The 15,868-nt window shown below is 43.6% G+C and overlaps 1 protein-coding gene across 1 annotated transcript in view; it reads right to left on the bottom strand.

Moving 5' to 3' along the window:
- svila (supervillin a) overlaps positions 1-14,749 on the bottom strand; it is a 138,997-nt gene extending 124,248 nt beyond the window's left edge. Inside the window, exon 1 of the mRNA XM_014157531.2 lies at positions 14,287-14,749. The gene's annotated coding sequence lies outside the window, so the exon portion shown is untranslated. The remainder of the gene's footprint in view (positions 1-14,286) is intronic.
- Between the last annotated feature and the right edge of the window lie 1,119 nt (positions 14,750-15,868).

Below are 15,868 nucleotides of genomic sequence, written 5' to 3'. Positions count from 1 at the left end.
GTGCATTACACACAGGTGGAACCCCGCTTTACCACAAACACTGACTCTTTCTTTACAACAGGGAGACGGAGCAGAGCAAAACTCCAACCACAGTGTGCGCGCGCCCCCCATCTGCTTTCAATCCCCCCAAAGAGGGGGGATGATTGGGAGTAGGAGAGGAGGGTGAGGCCCCCCAACTCTGGGCCCATAACCCTGTGAACCCACTCCCCAGCCCCCAAAACAATGTAACACCCAACAGACCTTATGTAACCACAGCAGGAGAGCATTTCTCACTCTGAAATATACAGTTAGGAACTCTGGAAACACAGTGGGTAGGCAAACAGAGAGGCCACATCCCAAATTGCACCAGATGCGCTATTAAGTGCACTACTTTTGACCAGAGCTTTATGGGCCCCATTAAAAAGTAGTGACTACATATAGGAATAGGGTGTCACTGGGAACGCATCCACAGACAGAGGCCGAGCACTTGTCAGACGCTGTTGGCTTGTACTGGGGGGGTTTATAGATAATTATAGCCAGCTGTGAAAGGATAAGATCAGTCCAGGAAGCCAATTATGGGATGGATAGACTGCGATGGTCCAAGTACTAGGAGGGGGTCTGGTTGCCAAGGTGATACGATGGTCATACAACACAATATCTGAGTCCCAAATGGTGTCTAACAATGGTTGCCATTTGGGACAGGCCCTACAGCTCTCCTATTGCTACCATCACATCACAGACAATTTGCATGTTATCCAACACAGTGCTCACCATTCATTCATACTGTGGCCAGTCTAGTCATCGATTTCATCTAACACCCTACTGCTAATTTTCTGTTCTTCGAATCAACAGGCAACGCTACAGATGTCAAGTCAAGGACAACACCAGCGGCTGATTTTAGTGGTGAAAAATGGTGCCAATCAACTTGTATATACTGTACGAGGAATAGAGAGGAAAACAACAGTTTGATCAGTTTGGATTTGACTGTTAAGAAAATGTCTTTGGTAAGAACATGTGACTCATCTCCAACAGACTCATCAACTAATCCTGATAACTATTATCCTGCTAACTTTATTAATCTTTAAGAGACATTGTTCTTCATGTTTTTGCACTTTCAAATTTGAGCAATAATTTCTTCCATAAGGTTGTTAAATAAATTCTGGCAAAACAAGGTTAATTAGTAATAGTCCAATTATTATACCTTTTCAAAATCATAATTTGTTCCTTAGACAAATTGTACTGTACGACAAACACACAATGCCAGTTTCATAATCCTCTGCAGACATCAGAACATGGAAATTCAGCGAGACAGATTAAGTTCATATCCAAGATGGCGTAGCAGTCAGACTTCTTTTGTCCTCGTCTTGTCATATATATATATTTTTTTAGTCTTAACCTCAACTTCAACATACTCTCCTGCAATCTGCCTCACCCAATGTGGTATGGATCTGCCATTTTCTTTACTTTTGAACCGGAACCCAGCTAGCCACTGCTAGCGGTCATCAGCTACCTTTAGCCCGGACAACTCTCGCCAGTCTGCACAGCGCGACTCAGACCAGAGCAAATCTGACTTATTTTTCTCCATATCTACGGATTCCTACCGCAAGCTCTGAACCTTTTCACATGGATCCACGCAGCTAGCTAGCTGCTATCCGAGTGGCCACTCCTGGCTAACATCTCTGTCCCGAAGCAAGAACCAATTAGTCTGGAGCTAACTTTTGCTAGGCCCATTTCCCGGCTAGCTGAAGAGGTCCATCAGCCACTCCTTGGGCTACAATACCTATTTTGCCAATTGGCCTGGAACCCTTTTACAGAGCCCCACCGACCCAACACAACTACTGACATAATTCGCCCGAGGGCTTTTTTTAACCGGCTCCTCCGTCGCGACGTCCCCAGAATGCCCATCTGCTAGCTGTGGCCCGCTAGCTGTCTAGAGCATATCGGACTGTTAGCTGAAGAGGCCCATCGGACAAATTCTTTGGCCACTATACCTATTTTGCCAATTGGCCTGGACCCTTTTCCCACACGGAGCCATGCTGATCCATGACGACTGGTCTGCCGTCATAACAGCACAAGGGGGCTACAACAGACTTCTTCCGTTGAGACGTCCCTCTAAGGCCCTTCTGCTATCTCCGGCACGCTAGCTGTCTAAATCGCCGTGTCTCCGGCCCGCCGAGCTACACACTGGACCCCTATGATCACCCGGCTAAGCATGCCTCTCCCTAATGTCAATATGCCTTGTCCATTGCTGTTTTGGTTAGTAATTATTGCCTTATTTCACTGTAGAGCCTCTAGCCCTGCTCAATATGCCTTAGTTAACCATTTAGTTCCACACACACGCGGTGACCTCACCTGGTTTAAATTATGTTTCTAGAGACAATATCTCTCATTGTCACTCAATGCATAGGTTTACCTCCACTGTATTCACATCCTACCATACCTTTGTCTGTACATTATGCCTTGAATCTATTCTACCATGCCCAGAAACCTGCTCCTTTTACTCTCTGTTCCAAACATAATAGACGAACAGTTCTCATAGCCTTTAGCCGTACCCTTATTCTAATCTGTTCCTCTGGTGATGTAGAGGTTAATCCTGGCCCTGCAGTGCCTAGCTCCACTCCCATTCCCCAGGCGCTCTCATTTGTTGACTTCTGCAACCGTAAAAGCCTTGGTTTCATGCATGTTAACATTAGAAGCCTCCTCCCTAAGTTTGTTTAACTCACTGCTTTAGCACACTCTGCCAACCCGGATGTCCTAGCCGTGTCTGAATCCTGGTTTAGGAAGGCCCCCAAAAAAACTGAAATTTCCATCCTTAACTATAACATTTTCCGACAAGATAGAACTGCCAAAGGGGGCAGAGTTGAAATCTACTGCAGAGATAGCCTGCAGAGTTCTGTCTTAATATCCAGGTCTGTGCCCAAACAACTTTTAAAAATCCACCTTTCCAGAAACAAGTCTCTCACCGTTGCCGCTTGCTATAGACCACCTTCTGCCCCCAGCTGTGCCTTGGACACCATATGTGAATTGATTGCCCCCCCATGCATCTTCAGAACTCATGCTGTTAGGTGACCTAAACTGGGACATGCTTAACACCCCGGCCATCCTACAATCTAAGCTTGATGCCCTCAATCACAGACAAATGATCAAATGAACCTACCAGGTACAACCCCAAATCCATAAACACAGGCACCCTCATAGATATCATCCTAACCAACCTGCCCTCCAAATATACCTCTGCTGTCTTCAACCAGGATCTCAGCGATCACTGTCTCATTGCCTGCGTCCGTAATGGGTCTGCGGTCAAAAGACCACCCCTCATCTCTGTCAAACACTCCCTAAAACACTTCAGCGAGCAGGCCTTTCTAGTCGACCTGGCCCGGGTATCCTGGAAAGATATTGACCTCATTCCGTCAGTAGAGGATGCCTGGTTATTCTTTAAAAGTGCTGTCCTCACCATCTTAAATAAGCATGCCCCATTCAACAAATTTAGAACCAGGAACAGATATAGCCCTCGGTTCACTCCAGACCTGACTGCCCTTGACCAGCACAAAAACATACTGTGGTGTACTGCAGTAGCATCGAATAGCCCCCGCGATATGCAACTTTTCAGGGAAGTTAGGAACCAATATACACAGGCAGTTTGAAAAGGCTAGCCTCTGTTTTCCTAACAGAAATTTGCATCCTGTAGCACAAACTCCAAAAGGTTCTGGGACACTGTAAAGTCCATGATGAATAAGAGCACCTCCTCCCAGCTGCCCACTGCACTGAGGCTAGGAAACACTATCACCACCGATAAATCCACAAAAATTGAGAATTTCAATTAGCATTTTTCTACGGCTGGCCATGCTTTCCACCTGGCTACCCCTACCTCGGTCAACAGCTCTGCACCCCCCACAGCAACTTAACCAAGCCTCCACCATTTCTCCTTCACCCAAATCCAGATAGCTGATGTTCTGAAATAGCTGCAAAATCTGGACCCCTACAAATCAGCCCGGCTAGACAATCTGGACCCTCTCTAAAATTATCCGCCTAAATTGTTGCAACCTCCATTACTAGCATGTTCAACCTCTTTCGTATCGTCTGATATCCCCAAAGATTGGAAAGCTGCCGCGGTCATCCCCCTCTTCAAAGGGGGAGACACTCAAGACCCAAACTGCTACAGACCTATATCTATCCTACCCTGCCTTTCTAAAGTCTTCGAAAGCCATGTTATCAAACAGATCACCGACCATTTCGAATCCCACCGTACCTTCTCCGCTATGCAATCTGGTTTCCGAGCTGGCCATGGGTGCACCTCAGCCACGCTCAAGATCCTAATGATATCATGACACCCATCGATAAGAGGCAATATTGTGCAGCTGTACTCATCGACCTGGCCAAGGTTTTCGACTCTGTCAATCACCACATTCTTATCGGCAGACTCAACAGCCTTGGTTTCTCAAATGATTGCCTCGCCTGGTTCACCAAGTACTTCTCAGACAGAGTTCATGTGTCAAATCGGAGGGCCTGTTGTCCGGACCTCTGGCAGTCTCTATGGGGGTGCTACAGGGTTCAATTCTCGGGCCGACTCTTTTCTCTATATACATCAATGATGTCGCTCTTGCTGCTGATGATTCTCTGATCCACCTCTACGCAGACGACACCATTCTGTATACTTCTGGCCCTTCTTTGGACACTTAACCAACCTCCAGACGAGCTTCAATGCCATACAACTCTCCTTCCGTGGTTTCCAACTGCTCTTAAATGCAAGTAAAACTAAATGCATGCTTTTCATCCGATCGCTGCCCACACCTGCCTGCCCGTCCAGCATCACTACTCTGGACGGTTCGGACTTAGAATATGTAGACAACTACAAATACCTAGGTGTCTGGTTAGACTGTAAACTCTCCTTCCAGACTCACATTAAGCATCTCCAATCCAAAATTAAATCGGGCTTCCTATTTCGCAACAAAGCCTCCTTCACTCATGCTGCCAAACATACCCTTGTAAAATTGACTATCCTACTGATCCTTGACTTCGGCGATGTAATTTACAGAATAGCCTCCAACACTCTACTCAGCAAATTGGATGCAGTCTATCACAGTGCCATCTGTTTTGTCACAAAAGCCCCATACACTACCCACCACTGTGACCTGTATGCCCTTGTTGGCTGGCCCTCGCTTCATATTCATCGCCAAATCCACTGGCTCCAGGTCATCTATAAGTCTTTGCTCGGTAAAGCCCCGCCTTATCTCAGCTCACTGATCACTATAGCAGCACCCACCCGTAGCACGTGCTCCAGCTGGTATATTTCACTGGTCACCCCCAAAGCCAATTCTTACTTTGGCCGCCTTTCCTTCCAGTTCTCTGCTCCCAATGACTGGAACGAACTGCAAAAAAATAAAAAGCCCATCTGTAAATAGCCCATCCAACTACCTCATCCCCATACTGTATTTATCCATCTCTTGCTCCTTTGCACCCCAGTATCTCTACTTGCACATTCATCTTCTGCACATCTACCATTCCAGTGTTTAATTGCTATATTGTAATTACTTCGCCACCATGGCCTATTTATTGCCTTACCTCCCTTATCCTACCTCATTTGCACACACTGTATATATAAATGTTCTATTGTATTATTGACTGTATGTTTGTTTGTTTATTCCATGTGTAACTGTGTTGTTGTTTGTGACGCACTGCTTTGCTTTATCTTGGCCAGTTCGCAGTTGTAAATGAGAACTTGTTCTCAACTAGCCTTCCTGTTTAAATAAAGGTGAAATAAAAAGAAATTAAAAAAAGTTCACTTCTTGAAGGACTGAAGTATAGCGCAAAACAGAAACTATTAAAAGCCTTTACTGCTACTTGACTGCATGATTATGGTGCATTGGGGATGACCTATACTAACAGTGCATTTACTTGTGGTACAAACAAAAATAGAATCTCATTCTAGTTCCGTGGTACACAGATCATTGTTATCAGCATCATACGGTTTGCAAAACTGCCCCATAGGATAGGGCCCTGGTCAAAATGAGTGCACTATATAGGGAATAGGTTGCCATTTGGGATATACCCATCGTCTTCGCCTGTTACAATGGAGGGTCATGGCTGGGTAGGTAGTCACCCCACCACTAGTGATAAAAAAAAAATGTAATAGATATGTTTCTTGACAATACTTTTTTTTCTAGGTAGCGTTAGTCTGCTGTACCTACACCAAAACACCTGTATTTTTCATGTTTCCAGCACTTATTTCCATGACTGATCAAAACTCATTGTCATTCTCCCTTGTCTCTCTGTAGCAGGCATATAGCGAACAATATGCTTGAAAAGAACCGCAATACATATAGAATCTTGAGAATCACAATACATACATTATCGGCAGTTAAGTATCGATTTAATATCGTATTGCAAGGTCTCTGGCAATTCCCAGTCCTACCCACCACCCATTCTTTAGTATTAAGATTACACAAAGGTAAATACTTGTAATAGTTTGGCCCTCATCACCCCAGCCAAACCATCCATCCCGTTCCCCTGCAATGTTCAAGAATGAGGTGCTTCTCATCTCTGACTGAGGCAGATCTACTAGTTTCACTGCCTGCACTCAGTGAACACACTCACCACACTGAGCACACAAGAAATGATTATCCTTCAAGACCACTTCCAAGTGAGAAGTAATAGGGAGGAGGGAGTCTTCGTAATTAGGCTATGGAGCAGGTCTTTACTTGGCAGGTACTTGTATACCTACCCTACCTGCCAAATAAGGGAGGATAAACATAACACTAGTTTATTGGTCTTGATGTTCTACCTTGAACCAACAACACTGTCTGAAATAGGTTATGAAAACAGGCCTAATGAGCATTTAGGCTAGTCCGCCGGCGCCATCTACAACGCACCGTCAGTTAACGACATGCTCAAAAGCCAGACAATGAGAACATGAGGTCAGGGACACTTACAGTAGATGGGGATGAGTCCCAAATGGCACCCTATTCACCATATAGTGCACTAGTTTTGACCAGGGCTCATAGGGCTTTGGTTAAAATGAGTGCCCTACAGTGTATATATGGAATAGGGTTCCATTTGGAGTCACAGACCGTGATCGCTCCGTATAGGCTGGCCATAAAGATGCGTCATAGGAGTAAGCTCCATGACAATTCCTACATGACAGAGACAGTAATCCGACTCCTTTACTTGGTTAATAGATGGGCATTAGACCCATGTATAGGCTACTCCATCCATAGGCCTATCTTCTCATGTATAGGCTACTCCATCCATAGGCCTATCTTCTCTATTAGTCCTCTAATGAGATTTCAGCTTGGCCATGAATCATTGTAGCCTGAATGTAGATTGTTTCAAGAGACTTTAAAAAGACCAAAGGAATCCTATATAAGAGCAAACACATTAAATAGTGGGTGGAGTGGGCTTTGGGGGTGATAAAACAATGTTGTAGTGCACTGACCGACATGGACAGGTGTGTGTGTGTTTACCACAGCCTCAAAAGAAAAGATCTGCTGACTACAGTATTGGGCCATTTACACGAGGAAGCTGCATCGCACGATGAAACATCAGAAGCCGTTCACTTTTAATGAAGGAAAGCGAGAGAAGCGATGGACCATTGAACAATGTGAGCATGGGCAAGGGAGCTGACAGCGCAGGACTAAAGTTGGGGAAAGCTGAACTTTATTCAAATCCTCCACGATATTGCAACGCGAGTGACCAATCAACAGCTCACCATAGCTTCCAACCCCTACTGGATTGGCTGAAAATGGCTGTTGATAGGTAGCACTACCTAGCTTGCTAAAACCCACATGAGAGTGAGGATAGAGTGGCTAGGCAGCACTGAGGTCCAGTTTGTATGTATGCCTTTAGGTGTGGACCACAGCAACGAAAATCAAAAGTATAGCATGCCGTATTCTCCCAAGTGATAAAGGCAACCATCCTATTGTTAGGCCGGTTCCCCTGGCCTCCTGTCCTGGACGTTAAGCTATTGGGTGACATGTTCTAAGGGTAACGTGATCTATCATTTAGTGATAAAGTATTCTGCCCTGGGCGCCAATGTGCTGTCCGGGCTCTCCAGTTTCACAACCTTAAAGGTCCTGCATAGTCAAAATTATATTTTCCATGAAATTGGATGATATTTGGATGAAACAAGATCAAAGTACGAAACTGTCCGTCGCTTCTTCATTGATAAGGTTTGATCATAAAGTTACTGGTCCCCTCCTGTGTCAAACATGTTAAATATAATTTCGCAGACGCTCTTATCCAGAGAAACTCACAGAGCAATTAGGGTTAAGTGCCTTGCTCAAGGGCACACAGGCAGATTATTTTTATCTAGCAACCTTTCGGTTAGTGGTCCAAAACTCAAAACGCTAGGCTAACTGCCACTCCACTTGGATTCAGGAGGTGGGAATATTATCGGGATTTTATGACATCACAAAATCCTCTCATTTTAATACACCAATGATATCTTATTCTCTTAACCAATTTAAATAAGTACTGCCTTCGCAGAAGGCGTGTATGCATAGGGACATGTTTTACATAGCTAGGTAGCTAGTCCACTGGTGCAAAAATTTTACTGCAGCGTGTCTGAAAATATAATTATATGTTTCCCCCTATTCATCGAAGGCAAATATAGTTACAGGATTCTGCATTTATCCGTGTCAGGTTTTAGCTAGTAACTGTCTAGCTACTGTAGGTCTTCAGCCAGAATCAAACAAAAAAGTGGGGAAGGGTCACCCAAAACTTTGACGCAGTTGTCATGTTATTACATCAGACATGCCAAACGGAAGAATCATTCAAACTTCTTGACACACACACACACACACACACACATATATTTTGTAATGAAAAGTAACCAGCCTCATCCTGTAAAGTTTCACCTAAAATTGACCAAGATGAGTACGCTACCTTGATAAACATAAATGACAATTCAATTTGGGCTAGCTAGCTAGCTAGCTAGCTAAACAGCCAACATTCAATCTATATTGATGTTGGTACAATAACCAAACAGTTGGATATAGGGCTGTGACGGTCTTGGAATTTGAGGTTATGGCAATTAGCCTGGCCAATGTACAGGTCACTGACGTAACCTTATACAAATTTAGAAATGTCAGAATGGAGACGATTGTCACAACTTAACGCATAGGCAGGCTATCAGACGCAAAATACATTTGCAATTTCACTATTGCATTACGTTATTGGTTTTTCCTTTTCGTATGTGTCCATTTTGTTTACATGCATGTTACTGTTGTCTTAGGCCTATAAGGCTCTATGTAAAAAAATTTTTTTTAAGTCAATTCTTTTTGTACACTTGTTCACAAGAATATGAGTCTTAATAAAACAAGCCTTTACACTTCGTTATTATCATGGCACTTCATCATTATTAAGGTTATTACTTAAAAATATAGATCTACAAATTATGAGATGCCAGGTTGGAGAGGTCTCCATCGCATTTGTGTTGACAACATTAACGCATGATAAAGATATGCCTTCCTCGTCTGTTGGCTTTGCTGCAAATAAAATCAAATACCAATCCCATTTCGACCCACATACAGTGGCATGTGAAAGTATTCACCCCCTTGGCATTTTTCCTATTTTGTTGCCTTACAACCTGGAATTAAAATAGATTTTTGGGGGGTTTGTATCATTTGATTCACACAACATGCCTACCACTTTAAAGATGCAAAATATTTTGTGAAACAATCAAGAAATAAGACAAAAGAAACAAAACTATTCACCCCCCAAAAGTCAATACTTTGTAGAGATACCTTTTGCAGCAATTACAGCTGCAAGTCTCCTGGGGCATGTCTCTAGAAGCTTGGCACATCAAGCCACTGGGATTTTTGCCCATTCAAGGCAAAACTGCTCCAGCTCCTTCAAGTTGGATGGGTTCCGCTGGTGTACAGCAATCTATAAGTCATACCACAGATTCTCAATTGGATTGAGGTCTGGGCTTTGACTAGGCCAGTCCAAGACATTTAGATGTTTCCCCTTAAACCACTCGAGTGTTGCTTTAGCAGTATGCTTAGGGTCATTGTCCTACTGGAAGGTGAACCTCCGTCCCAGTCTCAAATCTCTGGAAGACTGACACAGGTGTCCCTCAAGAATTTCCCTGTATTTAGCACCATCCATCATTCCGATCAGTTTCCCAGTCCCTGCCATTGAAAAACATCCCCACAGCATGATGCTGCCACCACCATGCTTCACTGTGGGGATGGTGTTCTCGGGTGATGAGAGGTGTTGGGTTTGCGCCAGACGTAGCATTTTCCTTGATGGCCAAAAAGCTCAATTTTAGTCTCATCTGACCAGAGTGTACATTCTTCCATATGTTAGGGGAGTCTCCCACATGCCTTTTGGCGAACACCAAACGTGTTTGCTTATTTTTTTCTTTAAACGATGGCTTTTTTCTGTCAACTCTTCCGTAAAGCCCAGCTCTGTGGAGTGTACGGCTTAAAGTGGACAGATGCTCCACAGCGGAGATTGGAGTTTTGCAGCTCCTTCAGGGTTATCTTTAGTCTCTTTGTTGCCTCTCTGATTAATGCCCTCCTTGCCTGGTCTGTGAGTATTGGTGGGCGGCCCTCTCTTGGCAGATTTGTTGTGGTGCCATATTCTTTCCATTTTTGAATAATGGATTTAATGGTGCTCTGTGGGATGTTCAATGTTTCAGATATTTTTTTATAACCCAACCCTGTTCTGTACTTCTCCACAACTTTGTCCCCAACCTGTTTGGAGAGCTCTTTGGTCTTTATGGTGCCACTTGCTTGGTTGTGCACCTCGCTTAGTGGTGTTGCAGACTCTGGGGCCTTTCAGAACAGGTGTATATATACACATACAAAGATCACGTGAAAGATCATGTGACACTTAAAGTCAACCTGTGTGCAATCGTAGGAAAAACAACATAACATAGGAAAACTCCAAGGTGGATGAATACTTTTGCAAGGCACTGTATCCATTCACACGAACAATGTTTTTTTTCCTTCAAATTTCCCAAAATATTAGCATATCACCACAAACCCGCTGCTGCGGTCATTTGATGGCAATGGCATAAGTTCTTCAAAGAGAGGACGCCGTAATGAGAAATAATGTAGTCTAAGATACTGAAAATTGGCCTTTACAAGATTAAATCATGACAGGAGCAGTCGATTCTTAAAGAGATGAGTCCTGACAGGCTACTTTAGGAAACTTTCTGAATGGACATATAATTAAATAAAGGTTAAATTAAAAAAAATATAGGCATATTGAGAGAATCAGCAAACTCCTTCACACCCGTAAATGGACCAGTCAATCAAAGCCACCAGAGTATGTCAGACAACAGCAAATATACTGCTCCAAAAAATAAAGGGAACACTTAAACAACACAATGTAACTCCAAGTCAATCACACTTCTGTGAAATCAAACTGTCCACTTAGGAAGCAACACTGATTGACAATACATTTCACATGCTGTTGTGCAAATGGAATAAACAGGTGGAAATGATAGGCAATTAGCAAGACACCCCCAATAAAGGAGTGGTTCTGCAGGTGGGGACCACAGACCACTTCTCAGTTCCTATGCTTCCTGGCTGATGTTTTGGTCACTTTTGAATGCTGGTGGTGCTTTCACTCTAGTGGTAGCATGAGACGGAGTCTACAACCCACACAAGTGGCTCAGGTAGTGCAGCTCATCCAGGATGGCACATCAATGCGAGTTGTGGCAAGAAGGTTTGCTGTGTCTGTCAGCGTAGTGTCCAGAGCATGGAGGCGCTACCAGGAGACAGGCCAGTACATCAGGTGACGTGGAGGAGGCCGTAGGAGGGCAACAACCCAGCAGCAGGACCGCTACCTCCGCCTTTGTGCAAAGAGGAGCAGGAGGAGCACTGCCAGAGCCCTGCAAAATGACCTCCAGCAGGCCATAAATGTGCATGTGTCTGCTCAAACGGACAGAAACAGACTCCATGAGGGTGGTATGAGGGCCCGACGTCCACAGGTGGGGGTTGTGCTTACAGCCCAACACCGTGCAGGACGTTTGGCATTTGCCAGAGAACACCAAGATTGGCAAATTTGCCACTGGCGCCCTGTGCTCTTCACAGATGAAAGCAGGTTCACACTGAGCACGTGACAGACGTGACAGTCTGGAGACGCCGTGAACGTTCTGCTGCCTGCAACATCCTCCAGCATGACCGGTTTGGCGGTGGGTCAGTCATGGTATGGGGTGGCATTTCTTTGGGGCAGCGCACAGCCCTCCATGTGCTCGCCAGAGGTAGCCTGACTGCCATTAGGTACCGAGATGAGATCCTCAGACCCCTTGTGAGACCATATGCTGGTGCGGTTGGCCCTGGTTTCCTCCTAATGCAAGACAATGCTAGACCTCATGTGGCTGGAGTGTCAGCAGTTCCTGCAAGAGGAATGCATTGATGCTATGGACTGGCCCGCCCGTTCCCCAGACCTGAATCCAATTGAGCACATCTGGGATATCATGTCTCGCTCCATCCACCAACGCCACGTTGCACCACAGACTGTCCAGGAGTTGGCGGATGCTTTAGTCCAGGTCTGGGAGGAGATCCCTCAGGAGACCATCCGCCACCTCATCAGGAGCATTCCCAGGCGTTGTAGGGAGGTCATACAGGCACGTGGAGGCCACACACACTACTAAGACTCATTTTGACTTGTTTTAAGGACATTACATCAAAGTTGGATCAGCCTGTAGTGTGGTTTTCCACTTTGATTTTGAGTGTGACTCCAAATCCAGACCTCCATGGGTTGATCAATTGGATTTCCACGGATTATTTTTGTGTGATTTTGTTGTCAGCACATTCAACTATGTAAAGAAAAAAGTATTTAATAAGATTATTTCATTCATTCAGATCTAGGATGTGTTATTTTAGTGTGCCCTTTATTTTTTTAAGCAGTGTATTTATCCTTTCCTTAAAACCCCAAAAAATGAAATTAGGTTATAAAAAATGTATTGACAAGGAAAGTATGAAGGGGAGAGCGACTGCTATGCGATTGTCAATTTCATACTATCATTAAAATAGAAACAAATACACATCCATAGCCTATTTATCAGTGTTGATTAGCCTATAAATTAAGAAAAGACTTCTCATACCATGCCAGTTTAGAGAGGATTGGCGCATTGTCTGTTTGACACAATAATGGCGCATTATTAGGCCTCAGAGAGAACCACCTTGTCGACTGCTGTTGAATAATTCATGAATAGTCAGACACAGCCAACCTTCTTTAAAAAGACCAATTTATTTATTTATTTAGTAGCAAGCAATGAAAATGTGTATTGTATAAAAGAAAGTCCACACAAGTGCCATAGGCTAGTGCTTCTACAACACCTCACATCTAGCGATTTAACTGCTTGATCATCAAACCATAGTTGGAGAGAGGAGATGTAGATAGGTTTAATAGACTAAGCTAAACGATTGCTTATAATCATTAGTAAATACTCCCTCTATTAGGTAAAGTTTATCTACATGAAAATAAAAGTTAACATTTTATTTTTCCAAAACGTCACCTAGGCCTATTTTAAACAGTTTTGACAGTTATTTTCATGAAGGTCTTCATTCATTACAGTCAGTTACACGTTTATTCAATTACCATCACAGCCCTGGTTGGATAAACAAAATAATTTGTGAAACCATGATTTGATGCATGACAGGTTTTTGTTGTTGCATTGTGTATTAGCAAAATTGTTTGAGCATCTCAATGCAACACTGTCCATGCTTGACATGGGTGTTTTCAAAGAACTGTCAGTCAAGGTGAGCTCCCTGCCCACTCAGTCCGTCTTTTCAGACTTCCTGGTTGTTTGAGGTGACAAAACATTTTTCTAAATGAGAGATTGAATATATATATATATTCTGGCTAATGTTTTAACCACTCAAAATGCAATTTTACATGGGAATCAGAATAACTGATTGGCACCCTATTCCCAACTCTGGTGAAAAACATTGCATTATCTGGGTGCCATTTGAGACGTAACCAACCTCTCCAAAGGCGCAGGCGCTGTAAATGCGACCCTTTTACTTTAAACATTATGCGTGGGGAATTAAGACCGTTTGATCAGATATACCAATGATATCATGTCAGTGGACTGTTACTTGAGAATGAAGGCAATAGGCTACGTGACAGTGATGGAATACAAGGGATAATGGGCTACAATGCGCAACCGATGGGGTACAGGGCATGTTGGTTTTTTTTACCCTGCTGTGCAACGTTAATTGATTAATTGTTATCACAGATGAACAAAATTAACATCACAAAAAAGATTGCGTTATAACGGGGAAGGAAATGTCTAAACATTTAAAATTAGTAATTTGGTGAGTGCAAAAACATGCAATGAAATAAACTTACCACTGGCACCCTTTGTTGAATTTTAAACGATATGACAATTAGCCTATGGATGACGTCTTCGAATATTCTGAGGAAAAAGTTCTTTGTCATTCGCTAATTCTTTAAGCACTCATGTTTGCCAGAGAAAAATCAGACGATACGACGTTTGAACATCAATTTTCCGTAGTCTTTAGAATTTGTCAACTGTTCATACGTTCTGATGCGTTATTCTAAACCCTTAAATAATCGCCTAAAACACTGTTTATTTTACAGAAGTAAATAAGAACGCTGTCCGGAGAGAAACAAACACCGCTGACAATTCCGAATGGTCTTGCTCAAGTGCAAACTCTCATTGTATGTATAGAAACGTACGCTCGCCTGCTTTGCAAACTTATCCGCAGTTGCCTTGTGCTAGTAGCTTCCGCACGACGTGAACCAATTCTTAAAGGACAAGACCCATCAAGGCATGGTCCAAAGTAGCCCTTGATCATGACTCTCAGGGCGCCCTTACGTACACTACATGGCCAAAAGTATGTGGACACACCTTCAAATTAGTGGATTCGGCTATTTAAGCCACAGCCGTTGCTTACAGGTGTATAAAATCGAGCACACAGCCATGCATTCCCCATAGACAAACATTGGCAGTAGAATGGACAATACTAAAGAGCTCAGGGACTTTCAATGTGGCACGGTCATAGGATGCCACCTTTCCAACAAGTTCGCTCTTCTAGAGCTTCCCCGGTCAACTGTAAGTGCTGTTATTGTGAAGTGGAAATGTATTGGAGCAACAACAGTCAACTGTAAGTGCTGTTATTGTATAGTGGAAATGTCTTGGAGCAACAACGGTCAACTGTAAGTACTGTTATTGTGAAGTGGAACTGTCTTGGACCAACAACGGTCAGCTGCAAAATGATAGGCCACACAAGCTCACAGAAGTGGACCATCGAGTGCTGAAGCGCGTAACATGTAAAAATCGTCTCTACTTGGCTGCAACACTCACTACCAAGTTCCAAACTGCCTCTGGTAACAATGTCAGCATTGTAGGGAGAAGATAGGAATTCCACCTTGAGTTTGAGAGCTAGGTCCAAAGCTGTGGACATTTTACAAAGGCACTCAAAACCACCTGTACAGATACACACCTCTACAACCAACAAACAGAATCATTCAGATTTGCCAGGTTGAAAAGCAGCCAACGTGTATACATTATCTATCCATTACCTTTGTTATTCATACACAAACACACACAGGACCAGCAGATGAGAGAGTGCCTGAATTGACTTATGGGGTCAATGCTGATTCCAATATCCAATTAATTTCAGTCTGAGTTAATGGGAATAGACCAGAGGTCCTCTGTCCATTACAATGACCATGAATACACTGAACAAAAATACAAGAGCAACAATTTCAAAGATTTGACTTGAGGTACAGTTCATACGCTCTAAAAAGTAGGGGTTCAACAAGGGTTCTTCGAAGAACCTTAGGGTTCTTGGCACTGAAAATTGCCTCCAAAAGGTTCTTCCAAGAACCCCATAGGAGGTGGGGTTCACCGAGGAACCTCCTTAGTTTGTCAGGGTTCTTGCAGGAACCTAACTGCCCAACTGAA

The sequence above is a fragment of the Salmo salar genome, chromosome ssa19 (assembly GCF_905237065.1).
Source record: "Salmo salar chromosome ssa19, Ssal_v3.1, whole genome shotgun sequence".
Lineage (NCBI taxonomy): Eukaryota > Metazoa > Chordata > Actinopteri > Salmoniformes > Salmonidae > Salmo > Salmo salar.
The sequence above is the reverse complement of the archived record's forward strand: the minus strand, read 5'-3'. Positions and strand labels throughout refer to the sequence as shown.